Source organism: Loxodonta africana, chromosome 21 (genome assembly GCF_030014295.1).
Source record: "Loxodonta africana isolate mLoxAfr1 chromosome 21, mLoxAfr1.hap2, whole genome shotgun sequence".
NCBI classification, from domain to species: Eukaryota; Metazoa; Chordata; class Mammalia; order Proboscidea; family Elephantidae; genus Loxodonta; species Loxodonta africana.
Genome location: NC_087362.1, coordinates 27475960 through 27496113, shown reverse-complemented (window position 1 = coordinate 27496113; position 20154 = coordinate 27475960). Strand labels below are relative to the sequence as shown.

The 20154-nt window shown below is 39.4% G+C and overlaps 1 long non-coding RNA gene and 3 gene segments (V, D, J or C); 1 reads left to right on the top strand and 3 right to left on the bottom strand.

Annotated features, from left to right (window-relative positions):
- Window positions 1–20154, bottom strand: part of LOC104846689 (immunoglobulin heavy constant gamma 1-like) — an 868336-nt gene that overhangs the window by 23211 nt on the left and 824971 nt on the right.
- LOC104846692 (immunoglobulin heavy constant gamma 1-like) overlaps window positions 1–20154 on the bottom strand; it is a 398675-nt gene that overhangs the window by 306683 nt on the left and 71838 nt on the right.
- LOC135228350 (immunoglobulin heavy constant gamma 1-like) overlaps window positions 1–20154 on the bottom strand; it is a 441642-nt gene that overhangs the window by 350665 nt on the left and 70823 nt on the right.
- The window catches only part of LOC135228353 (uncharacterized), a 57562-nt gene that overhangs the window by 4808 nt on the left and 32600 nt on the right, over window positions 1–20154 (top strand). For 2 of the 4 annotated variants that reach the window (XR_010318812.1, XR_010318811.1), the window contains exon 2: window positions 949–1145. This is a non-coding gene — a long non-coding RNA (uncharacterized LOC135228353). Of the gene's footprint in view, window positions 1–948; window positions 1146–9069; window positions 9844–20154 lie in introns of those variants that run through there. The other 2 variants (XR_010318813.1, XR_010318814.1) reach the window with 2 other exon arrangements.

The following is a 20154-nucleotide window of genomic DNA, read 5'->3' as shown; positions in this document are numbered from 1 at the left end:
CAATTGATTTCCTCTCTCAATATATTCCAACTCATAAAGACATCTACCAGGAACATACTTCATTTTCTTTCCCCCTGGGAGCACTTTTACATGGACTCCCCATAATCCTACTTCTGTTTTGGGTTGGTCACTTTCTAGGCCCAATAACTGAGTACTACCCTTGACTTCACTCCATCATCATCCAGGAGTTTCCTTTCCTTTCTCTCCTGTTTTGGATCCCTGGCTCTCTCAAACCCGTGTCTTCTTTATCCTTGATTTACTTGTGATTTTGTTGGTGCACACCCTTTAATAGCTTTTTGAAGAAGTATGACCAGAAGGAAAAATTTCTGAGGTCTTACATGCCTGAGAATATCTTTGTTTTGCCTTCACATTTTATTCAGTTTAACAGGATGTTGAATTTTAAGTTGAAAATAATTTTTATTCAGATTTTTTTTTTGAACTGTTTTTCGTTGTGTCCTAGTTTCTACTTTGAGGTAATTATGCTTCATTTAACATTTATATGGGAGCTTAGTTTACAATCATTGGCTGCTAACCTAAAGGTTGGTAGTTTGATCCCAGCCAGCAGCGTTGAGAAAGAAAGCCCTGACAAACTACTCCTACTAAGATTGTTGATATTGTTAGGTGCTGTCGATTCCAACTCATAGTGATCTCAAGTGACAGAGTAGGACTTCTTTATGGGGTTTTCTAGGCTGTAATCTTCAGAAGCAGATTGATAAGTCTTTCTCCTGAGGAAATGCTGGGTGGGTTCTAACCGGCAACATTTCAGTTAGCAGCCTGTTAAGATTGTAGCCCAGTAAACGCTATGGAACAGTTCTACTTTGTCATACATGAGGTAGCCATCAGTTGAAATTGACTTGAAAGCAATAGGTTTGGTTTTTATTTTATCTTTTATATGTTGTTGGAGTTGAGAGATACTCAACACAATATACTTCCTTTCTCTTACTTGAGTTCTAGGAGAAAAGTTGAGACTGATGAAGGTCAGCTTTATTTCTAACAAGAACTGGATTAGAGGATGTGCTCGTAAGTGCAGCGACAATATGCTTCCTGATACTGAATATGTGGTGACATAGGTTTGTCCAGTCTGTTGGGCAAAAGGCAGCTGTGTGCAGAGGAGGCCACCTTCTGAACCCAAACAAATCCATCAGGTAAGGATCATTCCATTTCCAGGGTAGAGGCGGGGTAGGATAGGGGACTGAAGGCCCAGGAGGAGTAATGGGAGGAGTGGGGCAGTTCGCTTCCTGACCTTATGTTTTCTTAATGACAGCTGTTAGAATCTTTTATTTTTATCTATGGTATTTTGAAATATCACCATGCTTTACTTTTATATTTAATTTTTGTTTTCTCACGGCAAAATACATATAACATAAAATTTGCCGTCTTAAGAATTTTAAGTGTTTATTTCAGTGACATTAATTACATTTTTGATGCGGTCCAACCATCACCACTATCCATTTCTAAATTTTTTTCTTCACTCCAAACAGAAACTCAGCACCCGCATTAAGCAATTACTCCCTGTTCTCCCCTCCCTATTGTCCCTCGTAACCGCTAATCTACTTTCTCTCTCTCTGAATTTGACTATTACAGACATTGCATGTAAATAGAATCAGACAGTATCTGTCCTTTTGTGTCTGGCTTATTTCATTTGGCATCATGTTTTTAAGGTTCCTCCGTTTCACCTCATGCACCAGCATTCCTTTTCATGGCTGAATGATATTCCCTTTTATGCATGAACCACATTTTATTAGTACATCCATCCATTGAGGGGCACTGGAGTTGTTTCCTCTTTTGGCTATTGTGAATAACGCTGCAGTGAACCCTGGGGTACTAGTGTCTCTTTTGTGGATCTTTTTCTTTTATTGTACTGGCTACTCCTTGCGCCTCACTGTATGGAAACTCTTGTTCTTGGTTCTGGGACATTTTCAGGTATTGTTTATTTAACAATCCCTTCTCCTCCAATTCCTCTGGAGAATGTCTATTATTTAGATGTTTTAACTTTCTCACTTTACAACTCTTTTTTTTTTTAATTCTTTTTACACACTATCTTCAAGTGCTTCATTTGAAGTTTTAAATTTTTTGCTAACAGAGATTTTATGTTCAAGATCTCTTTCTATGTATGTTCTCTTTCATCACCTCACTCTTGCTTTATGAATGCAACAACTACCTGGGTATATATTATTGGTAGCTTTTTGGAAGTTTTCTTTTGTTTCCTGAATTATGTCTATTTCCTGTTTGTTTTTCATGCTAAAAGATTTCCTCAAATGCCTGGAGATGCTGTCTTTCATTTGTTTTAGGAATGGAGCATCACTAAAATCATGATTGAATGCTCTGTGAGTGGGGTTTGTTGACCAGTTGGTTTAACTAGTGCGATTAGGTGGGAATTCACATTTTTGTTGGTAAACTCCAAATCTTAACATCAGTAGGTCTTTTCTTTTTGGAGATTGACCTTGTTTCCAGTGTTCTGGGCAACAACAAAAGGATTGTGGCCTGATGGTTCGCTCAGTGACCTTATTTACTATCTCGTACCTCTCCTCTCTCCCTGATGTCTACCAGATTCCCTGAGTCCTGTTCCCACAGGAAAATCTCCCCACAGAATCAATCTCCATCTCTTTCCAGGGTGGATAATAAGGTGGTGGGAGGGTCTCCAGATGCTCAGTTACTCTTTATAAATTCTTTTAAACAGTTTTTAGATTTTTTTCTTTGCCCTGGACTTCAGAAGTACTTGCCACCCTCCACTCATGATCTTTTCCAGGATGAATTTACTTGTTTCTTTTCTCACATGCCCTATTCTTTGCAGGTCTTTACTTTCTGCCATCTCAGGTCTTAGTTACCTTATGCTGCCAGAATAAAAAAAAAAAACCCACAAGTAAGTGGCTTTAAAGAACAGAAGTTTATTGTTTCACAGTTCTGGAGGCTAAAAGCCTGAAAAATCACTGATGTACCAAAAGAAAGACTCTATATTCAAACAAGGTCACATTTATAGGTACAGGGGCTGGGACTTCAGCATACCTCTTTTTCGGGTATGAGAGACACAAATCCTCAATAGGCCTGATAATAACCCAGGAAACCTTTCCCATTGCTTTCTACTGTAAGAAAATTTGTTACCTGTTATCTCTTCTAAAATTTCCTTGTTCTTATGGGCTGATGACCCTTTTTATTCTTTGACTATCACTCTAGTATGTCTTCTGCAGAGAGCTCAGATGATTCAAGAGCTCAGTGTGACTTATTTTGTCATTGCTCTAGTCCAACTGATATTGAATAATGCCTCCAAGACCCAGCGGCTTGATATTTCATTCAGTTATTTATGCTCACACTTTGGCCTAAGGCAGTCATCATGGGTGGGGACAGTCACTCCGGGCCCCAGTTTCTTTCCAACTAGTGGGTCCCAGAGGATGTTTTAGGGTCCTGGACCGGAAATGATATATGATTGCTGACATTTCTCTGGCCAGAGCTTGTCCCAGAGTGGGGGTCTTGGAAATGTATTTTAACTTCTTGCTGTTGTTGTATGTGTTACTGCATCTTCTTTAATTTTTATTTCCGTCTTTATTCTCTCTGTGCTTCATTTTGGATACTTTTTTCTCTTTGTGTTCAAGTCAATTTTACCTTTCAGATACTGCATTTTCCACTGTATAACAAAGAACTCAAAGCCCAAGATGTATAAGTGATGTGTTCAATTATTTCCATTAGGTTCTCTATGGTGTCCTGTGATCCTCTGAACTATGATATAAACAAGAAATTATACCCTTCACCCTGTAACTGAAACAATATACAGTGATGAGAAAGGGTTAGAAAAATGGCAATTAACAAGAGTAGAAGACACACATGATTTATGGAAATTGTGATATCCTGCTGGGCAGGCAATGTGAAGGTCCCTACCTTGGGTATCTCAATTATTCTTTTATTAGGCCCTGCTTCTGCTCTAGGGAGCATCTTCCTTGTTGTGATTTTTAAGATTGTGTGCCAACTTGGCTGGGCTGATTCACAGTGGTTTGGCAGTTATGATGCAGTTTGCAGTTATTTGATGATGTAATCACCTCCATGATGAGATCTACTGTGAGTAGCCAATAAGTCAAAAGGGAGTTTCCTTGGACTGCTTCCAAAATAGGAGGATTTTGTGATAAAGCTCGCAGGCTTTTGCTCATGCTGGATCTTCTAGCTGGCTCCGGTTCATTTGACCTCTGGGCTTTGGGACTTGAGCTAGCACTTCATCTGCTGATCTTTGGATTTGTCAGCCTCTGCAGTCTCAGAAACCATATGGGGCAGTTCTACTCTGTCCTTTTGGTCACTGACTTTGTTTCCCTAGAGAACCCAGCTTAAGACAATTGTGTATTGTTATCCAAGTATGATGTAAATATGGTACTTGTACATTCTAAAGAAACATCAAAGATTTGTTTCCGTACTTATCAACTTTGAAAATTGAACAGTATCCTTTTTATAATCTCAACAACAGAATTTTCAGCATATTTATATTTCTCTGGCTGCCCTAACCTTTTCTAATCTTTATTAATTTAAAATGTGAATATAGACATAAACCAGTTAGCCAGCTGTTACTGAGTCAATTCTGACTCATGAGAACCCCATGTGTATTAGAGTAGAACCGTGCTCCATAATGTTTTAACTGTGCTAAAATTTTAGAAATATACTTGGCAGTCCTTTCTTTCAAGGTACCTCTGTGTGGACTCAGAGTTCCAACCTTTCAGGTAGCAACGGAAAACATTAACTGCTTATTCCATACAGGGACTAGAAGTATAGATACAAGTTATTGTTGTTAGATGCTGTCGAGTTGATTCTGACTTATAGTGAGTGTATGTACAACAGAAGGAAACACTGTCCATTCCTTCACCATCCTCACAATCATTGTTATGTTTTCACCGATTGTTGCAGCCACTGTGTCAATCAATCTTGTTGATCATCTTCCTCTTCTTCACTGACCCTGTACTTTACCGAGCATGATTCCTTCTCCAGTGACTGGTTTTTGGTCATGTTATCAGGAGGGACCAGTTCCTGGAGAAACACACAGGTTACTGTAATTATATTTTGATATTTACCAAATTGATTGTACCTTTCAAGAATTGCCTTTGACATTTGCACCCAATTATAGAGTAATGCTTACAAAATATCAGAACCATGGATAACACCATTAAAATAATCAATTGGGAGAAGTCTATCAAAAGTGGTCCTATTATTAAAATACGCTGTACAGACAAACAAAAGCAGGAGCATGGATAGCAGTTCAGAACCATCATCACCAGGGCCAACTAAAGTCGCACCATGGACAGCAGCAGGAGGCCTCTTGGTGCAGATAGACAGAGATAGTACAATCATCATCTTACATGATAAAAGTGGCACCGCAGCTTCGCATTTTCTGGGTGTGAAGTAGGCTTACATAAGGGGGTTTATAGATTAAAAAAGAATTCTGGACTACAGCCCCATGAACTCATGAATCTTAAGGGCATGGGTTATGTCTATCTGTAAACTGAGTAGTATTCCATTCAGCATCCATCATGAGTATGGGTCCAGAGTGTGGCTGGGAAAATTGGGAAAAAACGGTACTAAATTTCCCACCTCCCAGTGCACATGCCTTGTATAATCCCTTCCCCTTGAGTGTGGGCAGGACTTTTGAGTAAGATGGTGTCTGAGCTTCCTAGTACTGCTAAGAAATGCCACAAATGGGTGGCTTTAAAGAACAAAAATTAAGTTTCTCTCAGCTCTGGAGGCTGAAAACCTGAGTCAGGATCTTGAGCGTGTCAATTTCTTCCTTGTCAGTAGCCCCAGGCATTCCTTGGTTCCTTTACTTGTGGACAGTTCTCACATGGACTCTGTCTTCCTTATGACGTCCTATAATGTCTCTGAGTCTATGCTTCTGTTTATATTACTCAGAAGTGATTATGTTTAGGACATACTGTACAGTGATATGATCTAATTAGCATAACAAAGAAAACCTTATTCCCAAACAGGATTACACCCACAAATACAAACGTTATTATTCCATAAAACTCCTTCAGTTATGTTATATGGAAAAAGTGAGGGAATAGTCACTCCTATGATAACATTACATTACGTAAGACTCTTTCTTAGCAAATTGGAGAGACAGAGTCTTCCATTGGCTTTGAAGAAGTCAGCTGGCACATTGTGAGAGGGCCTGTAAGAGGACCACCTGGCAAGGAACTGGGGGGCCACTAGGATCTGGGAGATACCCACAGCTGCATCTGGCAAGAGAATGGGGACCTCATTCCTTAGCTGCAAGGAGATAAATTCTGTCAACAACTGAGGGTGCTTGGAAATGGATCTTTCCCCATTTGAGCCTCTGATGAGACCACAGCCTTGACTGATTCCTGATTGCAGCCTGGTGAGATTTTGAGCAGATGACCCAGCTAAGCCTTTCTGAGGCTCCTGACCCACAGAAACTACGAGAAGATAAATGTGGTTGCTTTAGCTGCTAAGTTTGTGACTTGTTACACAGTGATAGACATCTAATACAAAGGGAATGGAGAACAATGGGCAGCACAATCATTAGATTTTGGAAGCCTTCCTCAAGGGGACTAGAAGAGCATTAATTTGGAACCTTTTTCCTTTCATCCTATAGTAGTTTCTTTTCTCTTGGTCTCTCTGCCTCTGTTCTCTCAATGTTCCAATATATTTTTCACTTACTAACAAAGTAACTTTCCTGAAGTAAGCGTGAATCCAATCAGGACATTCACATATATAAAAATTATAATACCTCTCTATTTTCTACAGAGAAAATATCTTCACAAATTCATTACTCTGATTAAAAATACATAAAATTTGTGAATTACGGCACGTACAAAAGAGCATGCATAACAAATATACAAAGTCAAAAGAATAATTATAAATCTTTGAGTTTAAGAACTAGAATCTTGACAGTAAAAGAAGATCCAGTGTAGCCCACTCTAAGCACATCTGACTGCCTGTTTTCAGGGAGGCAATCACTGTCTGAATTTTTGTGACAGTCATTACCCACTTTACCTTTCTTTTTTTAGGTATTCCCCATGTCACCACTACCACATTTAGGATATCAAACATTTTTGTCATCCCAGAAAGTTCTCTCATACACCTTTGTAGTCAGTCCTCACTTCCCAGCTCCACACAAACATTGAACTTCTTTCTGTTACTATGGATAAGTTTTGTCTGTTTTAGAATTTCATAAAAATATAATTATACTCCATGCATTGTTTCCTCCTGTCTGATTGTTTTATCATTTAATGAGAAAGTTGAAATCTCCAACTCTAATGGGGATTTTTCTGTTTCCTTTGCCAATTTCCTATAAAATATATTGCTTGCTATTGTTTTATGGATTCTTGAGTCTCTTTTCATTTTTATTTTATTCTTTTTTCTTTCTGTACTTCATTTTGCATATTTTATTTCTTACTGTATGAATGAATTTTATCTTTCAGATATTGCATTTTTCAGCTCTAGAAATTCTATTGGCTTTTGCTTACATGTTTTATTTTTTATTTCTTTATTATTATGTATATGATCTTCTAAAAATTCTTCCAGTTATTTATCATAGTTAATTGCATCATCTGTTTCACTTCTGGACATGTTCTGTTCACCAATTTTCTCCTCGTTATGGGCTACATTTTCCTGCATATATGCCTATCTAGTAATTTTTGACTGGGTGATGGATATTGCAGATATTACGGTGTGTAGGCTTTGTTGATTGATTTCATGACTATTGAACTTTGGGCAAGCAGGTCTACTACTAAAGTGTGACCATTCTGAGGTGTCTATTGAACGCCTTGGGTATTAACAGTGGCCTTTGCGCTCTGTCCGGATCAAACTCCAATGTCTCCCAGACATGTGTATGCTCTGGGGATTTTTCAACTTACAGATTCCTAGGAGTACTTTTCCCAAATGTATAGAGTTACACTCTTTACATGTGCAGTTTAGTTTTCATTAACAGTCTCAATCACATCCACATATATATTCCTGGAGCTTTTTTTTTTTTTTTTTCTGTGTTGTTCCCTCCTCTCCAGTGCTCTCTGCTACTTATTCCAACCATTTTGCACTCTCCAAACTACAATCTCATGTCAGTTCAGTGATACCACAGTGACCTGAAGGGTTTACTATAGAAGATCAATACCAGTGCCAGTTACTCCAAAGTGGTCATATGTGGAAGTCCCCACTTTTAGAATTTTACCTCTATTATATATCCCCAAACAAATATGTTTTAGTTTACTCTATTTGTTAACTTTATGTAAAGGGAATTATACTGTATATACTCTTTTGTGACGTGTTTCTTTCAACGTTATGTTTGCAAGAATCATTCATGCTAAAAAGGTATTTATATTTTGTTACTCATTCTCACTTTAGTTAAATTAATGCATATGCCACAGTATATTTATACATCCTACTGTTTATAGAATTTTTAGTTTTATCGTCCATTTTTTGGCCATTAAAACATTGTTATATGAAGGTTCTCACATGTTTCTTGTGGTGTGCCTGTACATGAAATTCCTTAGAGTGTGTACCTAGGAGTGAATCCTTTATGGTCTGAATTTGTTCAACTATATTAGAAAATATTAAACATCCCAAAAGATTTTACAAATTTAAAATTTTATTAGCAGTTCTAGGTGATCTACATTTTTGCCACTATTTGGTATTTTCCAATTTTAATATTGTTTCAATATAGTGTGTCTGTAATGATATCTGAGTAGGTATAGTGGGCTGAATGGTGGCCCCCAAAATATCATCTCCTAATCTCTGAAACCTGTAAATCTTATTTATAAAAAGAATCTTTGGAGATTTGATTTTATTTAATTTTTGTCATACATATGGTTTTGGATTGTTCCCAGGACTTTGCCTTTATAAACAGAGCTACTTTAAACATTTATAAATGTGGCCAATTCCATTTCCCAAATTTGGCAACAGTTGTCTCTCCCACCACAAGCTTTTAGGCAATGTGTCTGTGACACTTCTCAGCATCCTTTATTTTCAGTGGGGCTTGGGTTTGCTCTGATCAATGTAACAAGACAGAAGCGAGGCTGTGCAATTTCCAGGTGTAGCAAATCCTGCCTCTTGGAACACTAACACTTGGGTGTTCCTACTCAGAACTCAGCTGCCATGTCGTGAGAAGCCCCAGCCCTATGAAGAGGCCACATGTAGACACTCCATTCAGTTATTCTCTCTGAACTCCCAGCTACCAACCTGCATCAACCACCAGCTATTTGAGCAAACCATTTTGGATCTTCCAGCCCATTTAAGCCATCAGATGACTCCAGTTCCAACCAAAACCTCACTATTACCACATGAGAAGCCCCAGGTTAGAATCCCAAGCTAAGCCAAGTCAAAATGATAGTATATATATTTTTTAAAGTCACTAAGTTTAGAGTGGTTTGTTATGCAGTAAAAAATAACCAAAATAGAAATTTGTACCAAAAATGGAGTTTTAACCTACATGGATCTTGAATTCTGTTCCTGCCAGCTTTGGATCCTGATATTGTGGTTTTAATTACCTATGGGAGAGTGCTTCTACCAGGGGACATAGCAATGGTTCCATTAAACTGGAAGTAGACACTCTCTTCTGGAAACTTTGCATTCCTCATATTAATAGACCAACAGGCAAAAAAAAAAAAAGAGGAGTTACTCTACTAGCTGGGGTAATCAATCCTGACTAAACCAATTACCTAGGGAGGTAATTGGGTTGTGGCTACACAATGGGACCAAAATAGAGTATGTCTGTAATTCTTTCCTTTCTTTTCTTTTCTTCACCCTTTCTTTCCTCTACTTCTCACGTAAGATGCATTAGTAGAGATTTATCTTATGTTTCAGTACTTAAGTTGTAAAATATCTGGGGTAGACTATTATTTATTGGTTTAGATTGTGCTGCCCAAAAAGGAATATTGAAGTCTTTTTTGGTTTTTTTTTTTTTTTTTAACCCCAGTACCTTTGAATGTGACCTTTTTTGGAAATAGAGTCTTTGAAGATGTTAACAGATAACATGAGGTCATACTGGAGTAAGGTTGGTCTGTTATGGATTGAATTGTGTTACTCAAAATATGTGTTGTAAATCCTAACCCCTGTACTTCTGGCTATACTCTCATTTGGGAATGAGTTTTCTTTGTTATGTCAATGAGACAGTACTAGTGTAGGGTGTGTCCTAAGTCAGCTCTGGGAGAAAGTCCTTGTCTCTTCAGCTTCTATTTCTTGTCTCCTTGGTGATCTTCATGTGGGATGGCACCTATGTTTCCCTATCTCTGCTTGCTTGCTTGCTTGCTTGCTTGCTTGTTTGATCTCCTTTATATCTAGAGCCTTCAATAGATGTTGTTACCAGCTCCCTTTAATGGTCCCTGCTCAGTGATTTTTCTATCTTTCTACAGTGGTTCCTATGATGGTCAGTTTTAATGTGTCACCTTGGATAGGCTCCAGTCCCCAGTTCTTCAATCTGTTGCTGTGAAGGTATTTGGCAGATGTGATTAAACTCCATCTTCAGTTGACTTTAAGGGAGACTTTTAGCTGGGTGAGCCAGACTGAATCAGTTGAAAGGTCTTCAGATCAGAGCTGAGGATTCCTTGAAGAAGAAAGTCTGCCTGAGATAGGCAAGAAACAGGGACTGAGCCCCTAGGCAAGGAACCCTGCAACACCTGCAACTTACTTACAAAAATTGTGTGCTCGGCTAATGACTTAAAAGCCCCATCCTGGAATGTGCGATAAGGGAAGAACAAACAATGTACTCCCTTGTAAGATGTCTTTCAGAAGGACTGGCCGTATCTGGTCCCTGGAGCATGTGCAGACATTCACAAGGTGACTGACAGATGACCTCCACTTGATGCAAGTACCTGTGACAGGAATCTAACTGGCACCACAGGGAGGGACTACACAGGCACTATGTCCCATAATAAGTCCTGCCACCCAGTTCCAGTAGCCTTTGCTACATGTTCTATCTTGAATTCCAGATGGGCGTGCAAACTAGTTAGTATGCACTGCCATTCTGAGAATTATCTGCCCCTTAAAAGAAACCTACTGAATATTCATTATTATTCTTGCCAAACCCATATAAGCCCCAGAAAAACCTTTGTTCAGGGGAACAGAGGCTAGCATTGCTTGGACCCTCTCTGTTACCACTTGTGAGCCTTCCCTTTCTTTCTACTGCTAATAAACCTTTGTTCATGTGGAATCTCTGAGCCTCTTCTGGTTTCTTGGTCAGTTGAAGGCAGGAGGCTAGGCAGGGCTTAGTTCCAAGCTGGGAAGCCTTGCCCTGTAACGTGCCCACGGTGCAGGACTGGGCAAGGCTTTGTTCTGTTATGTGTAAGGTCACCATGAGTTGGAGCTAACTTAACGGCAACTAACAACAATAGCAGCTTTGGATCAGGCCCTAGATTTCCAGCATGTCTTTCTTGATGGTCTGCCCTGCAAATTTCAGATGTGCCTAGCCAGAGTCCACAATTCCATAAGCCAGTTCCTTCCAATAAGTCTCTCTTTATTTATTTTTTTTAATTTTTATTGTGCTTTTTAAGTGAAGGTTTACAAATCAAGTCAGTCTTTCACAAGAAAACTTATATACACCTTGCTACATACTCCCAGTTGCTCTCCCTCAAATGAGAAAACCCACTCCCTCACTCCACTCTCTCTCTTCATGTCCATTTCGCCAGCTTCTAACCCTTTCTACCCTCTCATCTCCCCTCCAGGCAGGAGATGCCAACATAGTCTCAAGTGTCCACCTGATCCAAGAAGCTCATTCCTCACCAGCATCCCTATGCAACCAATTGCCCAGTTCAATCTCTGTCTGAAGAGCTGGCTTTGGGAATGGTTCCTGTCCTGGGCCAACAGAAGGCCTGGGGGCCATAATCACCGGGGTCCTTCTAGTCTCAGTCAGACCATTAAGTCTGGCCTCTTTACGAGAATTTGGGGTCTGCATCCCACTGCTCTCTTGCTCCCTCAGGGGTTCTCTGTTGCATTCTCTGTCAGGGCAGTCATCGGTTGTAGCCGGGCACCATCTAGTTCTTCTGGTCTCAGGCTGATGTAGTTTCTGGTTTATGTGGCCCTTTCTGCCTCTTGGGCTCACAGTTACCTTGTGTCCTTGGTGTTCTTCATTCTCCTTTGACCTAGGTGGGCTGAGACCAATTGGTGCATCTTAGATGGCTGCTTGCTAGCGTGTAAGACCTCAGATACCTCTCTCCAAGGTGGGATGCAGAGTGTTTTCTTAATAGATTTTATTAAGCAAATTGACTTAGATGTCCCCTGTAACCATGGTCCCTAAACCCCTACCCCTGCTACACTGGCCTTTGAAGCATTCAGTTTATTCTGGAAACTTCTTTGCTTTTCGTTTGGCCTGGTTGTGCTGACTTTGCCTGTATTGTGTGTTGTCTTTCTTGTCACCTAAAGTAGTTCTTATCTACAATCTAATTAGTGGATACCCCTCTCCCACCCTCCCTCCCTCCCTCGCCCTTCTCGTTGCCATCAAAGAATATTTTCTTCTCTGTTTAAAGTATTTCTTGAGATCTTATAATAGTGGTCTTATACAATATTAGTCCTTTTGCAGCTGACTAATTTCACACAGCATAATGCCTTCCGGATTCCTCCATGTTATGAAATGTTTCACAGATTCATCACTGTTCTTTAGCGATGTGTAGTGTTCCATTTTGTGAATACACCATAATTTATTTATCCATTCATCTGTTGATGGGCACCTTGGTTGCTTCCATCTTTTTGCTATTGTAAACAGTGCTGCAATGAACATGGGTGTGCATATATCTGTTTGTGTAAAAGCTCTTATTTCTCTAGGATATATTCCAAGGAGTGGGATTTCTGGATCGCATGGTAGTTCTATTTCTAGCTTTTTAAGGAAGCACCAAATTGATTTCCAAAGTGGTTGTACCATTTTACATTCACACCAGCAGTATATAAGTGTTCCAATCTCTCCACAGCCTCTTCAGCATTTATTGTTTTGTGATTTTTTGGATTAATGACAGCCTTGTTGGAGAGAGATGAAATCTCATTGTAGTTTTGATTTACATTTCTCTAACGGCTAATGATTGTGAGCATTTCTTCATGTATCTGTTAGCTACTTGAATGTCTTCTTTAGAGAAGCGTCTGTTCATATCTTTTGCCCATTTTTTAATTGGGTTATTTGTCCTTTTGCAGTTGAGTTTTTGCAGAATCACGAAGATTTTAGGGATCATGCGCTGATAGGAAATGTCATAGCTAAAACCTTTTTCCCAGCCTGTAGATAGTCTTTTTACTCTTTCGGTGAAGTCTTTGGATGAGCATAGGTGTTTGATTTTTAGGAGCTCCCACTTATCTAGTTTTTCTTCTGCATTCTTTATAATGTTTTGTATACTGTTTATGCCATGTATTAAGGCTCCTAACATTGTTCCTATTTTTTCTTCCATGATCTTTATCATTTTAGATCTTATATTAGGTCTTCCATTTTGAGCTGGTTTTTGCACATGGAGTGATGTATGTGTCTTGTGCCATTTTTTTGCAGAAGGATATCCAGTTATGCCAGCACTATCTGTTAAAAAGGCTGTCTTTTCCTCATTTAATTGTTTTGGGGCCTTTGTCAAATATCAACTGCTCATATGTGGATGGATTTATGTCTGGATTCTCAATTCTGTTCCATTGGTCCATGTATCTGTTGTTGTACCTGTACCAGGCTGTTTTGATTACTGTGGTGGTTCTAAAATCAGGTAGAGTAAGGCTTCCCACTTTGTTCTCCTTTTTCAGTAATGCTTTACTTATCCAGGGTCTCTTTCCCTTCCATATGAAGTTGGTGATTTGTTTCTCCATCTCAATAAAGAATGTCATTGGAATTTGGATCAGAATTGCTTTAAATCTATAGATTGCTTTTGGTAGAATAGACATTTTTATAATGCATTGTATCTATAGATCGCTTTGGGTAGAACTGACATTTTCCCAATGTTGAGTCCTCCTATCCATGAGCAAGGTATGTTTTTCCACTTATGTAGGTCTCTTTTGGTTTCTTGCAGAAGTGTATTGTAGTTTTCTTTGTATAAGTCTGGTAAGATTTATTCCTAAGTATTTTATTTTCTTGGGGGCTACTGTAAATGGCATTGATTTGGTGGTTTCCTCTTTGATGTTATTCTTGTTGGTGTAGAGGAATCCAACTGATTTTTGTATGTTTATCTTGTATCTTGATACTCTGCTGAACTCTTCTATTAGTTTCACTTGTTTTCTTGAGGATTCCTTAGGGTTTTCTATGCATAAGATCAGGTCATCTGAAAATAGAGATACTTTTACTTCTTCCTTACCAATTTGGGTGTCCTTTATTTCTTTATCTACCCTAATTGCTCTGGCTAGGGCCTCCAACACAATGTTGAATAAGAGCCGTGATAAAAGGCATCCTTGTCTGGTTTCTGATCTCAATGGGAATGCTTTCAGGCTCTCTCCATTTAGGATGTTGTTGGCCTTTGGCTTTGTATAAATGCCCTTTATTATGTTGAGGAATTTTCCTTCTATTCCTATTTTGCTGAGAGTTTTTATCATGAATGGGTGTTGAACTTTGTCAAACGCCTTTTCTACATCAATTGATAAAATCATGTGATTCTTGTCTTTTGTTTTATTTACGTGGTGGATTACATTAATTGTTTTACTAATGTTGAACCATTCCTTGGTATGAATCCCACTTGTTCATGGTGAATTATTTTATGTGCTAAGTAGATTACCTTTATATATTGTCCTTTCCTCATATTCGTTGTTGTTGATTTTTTTTTTTCTGCTGAGTCTCTATTTTTTTCTTGTATTTTATTTTGATTTGAAGGATAGTTTGTCTCCTTTGTGGTACCTTATTATTTACCCCATTTTTCCAAATTTAAACCTAACTTTTGTTTCTTTGTATCGCCTTATCTTCCTCTCCATATGGAAGATCTATGGCTACATTTCTCCATCCTTCTTTATTGTTTTTGTGTTTTCTTCTTTTACATAATAACATCACTGTTTCCCTGTTTTAAGCTTTTTTTTTTAATCTTGATTTATTTTTGTGATTTCCCTGTCTGGGTTCACTTCTGATTGCTCTGCCCACAGTTCTAGCATTTGGTCAATACCTGATATTATTGATTTTCTAACCAAAGAACTCCCTTTAGTATTTCCTGTAGTTTTGGTTTGTTTTCACGAATTCCATAAACTTCTTTTTTATCTGGAAGTTCCTAATTTCACCTTCAAATTTGAAAGACTGTTTTGCTGGATATAAGATTCTTGGTTGGCAATTTTTTCCTTCAATTTTTTTTTTTTTTTTTTATAAGTCATCCCATTGCCTTCGTGCCTGCATGCTTTCTGCCGAGTAGTCCGAGCTTATTCCTGTTGACTCTCCTTTGTAGGTGACTTTTCATTTATCCCTAGCTGCTCTTAAAATTTCATCTTTATCTTTAGTTTTGGCATGTTTGATTATAATATGTCTTGGTGACTTTCTTTTAAATTCCACCTTATGTGACATTCGATGAGCATCTTGGATAGATATCATCTCATCTTTCACCATATCAGGGAAGTTGTCTACCAACAAAGCTTCAACGATTCTCTCTGTATTTTCTGTTATCCTTCCCTGTTCTGGTACTGCAATCACTCGTAGATTATTTCTCTTGATAGAGTCCCACATGATTTTTAAGTTTTCTTCATTTTGTTTAATTCTTTTATCTGATTTTTTTCAAATATATTAGTGCCAAGTGCTTTACCTTCAACTTCATTTCTGGCTTCTACTTGCTAAATTCTGCTCCTCTGACTTTCTATTGAGTTGTCTGCTTTTGTAATTTTATTGTAAAACTTCTGAATTTCTGATTGCTGTCTGTCCATGGATTTTACAGCTCATTAAATTTTTCATTATGTTCCTGAATAATCTTTTTAATTTTTTGAATTGCTTTATCTGTGTGTTTCTTGGCTTGTTCTGCATATTGCCTCATTTCCTTCCTGATGCCTTGAAGGGTTCTGTATATTACTCTTTTGTATTCTGCACCTGGTAATTCCAGGAAGGTACTTTCATCTAGAAGATCCCTGGATTCTTTGTTTTGCGAGCTTGTTGAGGTGATCATGGTCTGTTTCTTTATGTGACTTGATATTGACTGTTGTCTCTGAGCCATCTATAAGTTATTGTATTAGTATATTTTTTGTTTGCTTATTGCATTATAGCTTCTTGCTTTGTTTTGTTTTGATATCCCCAGATGGACTGCTTGAGTGAGCTAGCTTGATTATTTTCACCTTTCTCTGACATCCTGTTGTCAAATGGCTAGAACTGTTATCAGGTATATCAGTCTAGGAGTCCATTCAGTTTTCTTGTATGAATTCAGCTTGTGTGTCCAGGTAGCTGATCATCAAGTGTGTGGTACAGGCTCTGTCCCATAGTCTTAGAGGGAAAGGGGTGATTGGTATAGGTACTAGTATTTGGTTGCAGCAGGGGTCACGCTCTGAACAAGGCAGTGTGCTGAGAATCGTCCCCCGTGTTTCTCTGAGGAAAGTGTTTACCTGTTCCCTAGAGCATACAGGTGGGTGGGTTCTGCAGACAGACCATAGGCACCCAATGTTTTTGGTTGTAAGGACTGGGAAGTACCAGTTATCCTTGGACCCCTGTTGCAGGTGGCTGGGTGACCTGAGTGCAGCTACCAGTCCTTAGGCTTCTGATGTGGGTAGGTGAGGACCCTGTTTAATAGGAAAAGCAATGTCAAACATCAAACACCCACTTCTCCACCACACAGGTGAAATGGTTGGAGTCTCCAACAAGGGCCTAGTCTCCTGAAATAGGCCCACACAGATCCATGCAGAGGGGAAAGGTACTCAAAGTCCGTGAACCATTTATGCCTGGATAGGAACCACTTCTATCCTGAGCGCCCCTGGTTAGTGGAGCTGGCAAATTATCTTTTCCCACTATTGCAAATTTTTTCCTTCTCCAAGACTGGGAGGATGGCTCTAGGTGCTCAATGGGGCATATCTCAGGCCCAGGGAAATCAGCCACTGAAGCTAGCTTGGGAGCAGGGGGTACAGTAAAATATACCCATGTACTTAGCTTTTGCTGAGCGTGCCTTTCCTCTCTGGTTCCAAAGGTGTGAGCAGACAGTGTGGCTGACTGCTTCCCCCTGAGGAAAGTGTGGCGGAATGCTAATACCAGTCCACTGCCACCATTCACAGGAATGGTGCCTGAGGGCTCCCTGTGATTCAAGTTTGGTAACTCCTTTCCCCTTCTGAACCGTCTCTTCCTTCCCCTGCCCCTCAGTTCATTTTCTAAGCTTGCCTTTCATGTTCAGGCTCCTAGTTTGTCATAAATATATTCATTTCACTTGTTTTTTTTGGCCTTTGTTGTAAGAGGGCTCACTAGAAACATTTGTCTATTCCGCCATCTTGGCTCCACCTCCGAGTCAATCTCTTTTGAGATATAAAAGAGACAAGTGAGTAGAGAGACAGGGAGAACTCATTATTACCACCAAGCAAGAAGAGCCAGGAGTGCACATCCTTTGGATCTGGGGTCCCTGCGCTGAGAATCTCTAGGGCAGGGGAATATTGATGACAAGGGCCTTTCCCCAGAGTTGACAGAGTGAGAATTCAGACTTCTAGCCTCCTAGACTGTGAGAAAATAAATTCTCTTTGTTAATGCCATCCACTTGTGGTATTTCTGTTGTAGTAGCACTAGACAACTAAGACTACCCCTACACTTGTGTAACCTCATTTGGGAAAATGGTTTTCTTTGTTATGATAATGATGCCATATTGGTATAGGATGTGTCTCAAACTTAATTACTACTGTGTTATAAAAAGAGAAGCAGAGACATGAAAACAAACAGGGGAAGATAGGTGCCACGTGAAGATTGCAAAGAAAACGAGGATTGCCAGCTATTAGAAACTGAGGTAGAGAAAGAAGGACCTCCCCCTAGAGCCACACTCTGAATTTGGACTTTTAGCCTCCTGAACTATGAGAAAATAAATTTCTGTTTTTTTACACCCACCCATTTAAGGTATTTCTGTTACAGCAGCACTGAGAAACTAATACTCAACTCTCTCATCACTTAGGGACACACTGCAAAGGTATGTACTTGACACTGGCTCCTGGAGGTCATCCCTGGTGAGACTGAGTTGCATTTATTTTCATGGTAATGTGCTCATTAATACACTTTTTACTGGCTTTCTTCCCTTCACTCTTTCATTCCCAGCTCCTCTCCCAGTGTTTTCTGGAATCACCTAAATAAACTTTGTACTCTTAAAATGTCTTTACCAACTCTGCTTCTGGGGATCACAAACTAAGACAAAAGTGGTCCTAGGAAGCAGATTTTCAGGATACAATTCCAAAATGGGATATATCTCAAGTCAGATTGAATTCCATAGATGAGGTTAACTGGGATGGTTATCACCCCGGGCATGTTGTACAATACAATTACTAAGACTTTTGTCTGCAGTACATTGGGATGAAATCCTTACAATCAGATCCTCAGCCAGTCCTCAGTTGTATCTGCTTTACAGCTAGGAGATGAGGGAGTACTTCAAGCTTCCATGATTCCATGGTTCTGCTAAGCATGTTCTTAATGATATGTCCATAGCTTTTAATTTCTTTTCCCCTATGTGCACTCTTTGGGGAGGTAAGACAAATTTGGGTACTCCATGTCATGGATTGAATTGTGTCCCCCCAAAGTATGTGTCAACTTGGGCAGATCATGATTCCCAGTATTATGTGGTTGTCTTCTATTTTGTGATCGGTTGTAATTATCCTCCATTTTATGATGTGTTGTAAATTCTAAACTCTGCCTGTAGATATAACTGTACTTGTGAATGGGTTATGTCTGTTATGTTAATGAGGCAGGATTAGGATGTATCTTGAGTCAATCTCTTTTGAGATATAAAAGAGATTAAATAAGCAAGTGAGAGCAGAGATGGGGGAAGAGAGAGGCCAAGCCACAGGAAGATTACCCAGGAGCAGAAGCTAAAAGAGACAAAGACCTTCCTCCAGAGATGACAGAGACAGAAAGATTTCCCCTAGAGCCAGCACCCTGAATTCAGACTTCTATCCTTCTAAGTTGTGAGAGAATAAATTACTGTTTGTTAAAACCATTCATTTGTGATTCTTATAGCAGCACTAGATAACTAAGACACCCTATAATATTTATCATCACTATTATTACCATGGAGCCCTGGTGGCACAGTGGTTAAGAGCTACAGCTGGTAACTAAAAAGTAGGCAGTTCCAAATTCTCATAAAAAGACCAGACTTAATGGTCTGACTGAGACTAGAAGGACCCCGGTGGTCATGGCCCCCAGACCTTCTGTTGGCCCAGGACAGGAACCATTCCTGAAGCCAACTCTTCAGACAGAGATTGGACTGGGCAATGGGTTGGAGAGGGGTGCTAGTGAGGAGTGAGCTTCTTGGATCAAGTGGACACTTGAGACTATGTTGGCATCTCCACCCTGGAGGGGAGATGGGAGGGTAGGGGGGTTAGAAACTGGCAAAATGGACACAAAAAGAGAGAGTGGAGGGAGGGAGTGGGCTGTCTCATTTGGGGGAGAGCAATTGGGAGTACGTAGCAGGGCGTATATAAGTTTTTGTGTGAGAGACTGACTTGATTTATAAACTTTCATTTAAAGCACAATAAAAATTTTAAAAAAGTTGGCAGTTCAAATGCACTAGCCACTCCTTCTAAACCCTTTGGGTCAGTTCTACTCTGTCCTATAGGGTCCCTATGAGTTAGAATGGACTTAATGGCAATGGGGTTGGTTTTTATGGGTTTATTATTGCCTAACAGCAGAGACCCCTTGATATTGCAATTCCTTTTCCTCTACCTGTGCTTTATCCAAGGAGCCCTGGTAGCGTGGTGTTTAAAGTGCTCAGCTCCTAACTGAAAGGTCAGCAGTTTGATCCCACCAGCCGCTCTATGGGAGAAAGATGTGGCAGCCTGCTTTTATACAGATTTACAGCCTTGGTAACCCTATGGTGCAGTTCTATTCTGTCCTATAGTGTCTCTATGACTCAAAATTGACAGCAGTGGGTTTGGTTTGGTTTGGTTTGGTTTGGTTTGGTTTGTTTTGGGGTATTTTGTTTGTGCTACCATCAGTGACAATTTGAGAAATTGTGATACTACTATATACTAGTATAGGTTACAGATTATCCAGACACTGTTTCATCCAGGTAGTTATTCTTGTGCTCATCTAATACATTCCATTTTGAATACCAGTTTTCTGGGGTCACGTCCGTGGTGAATTACTCTATCAGCCAC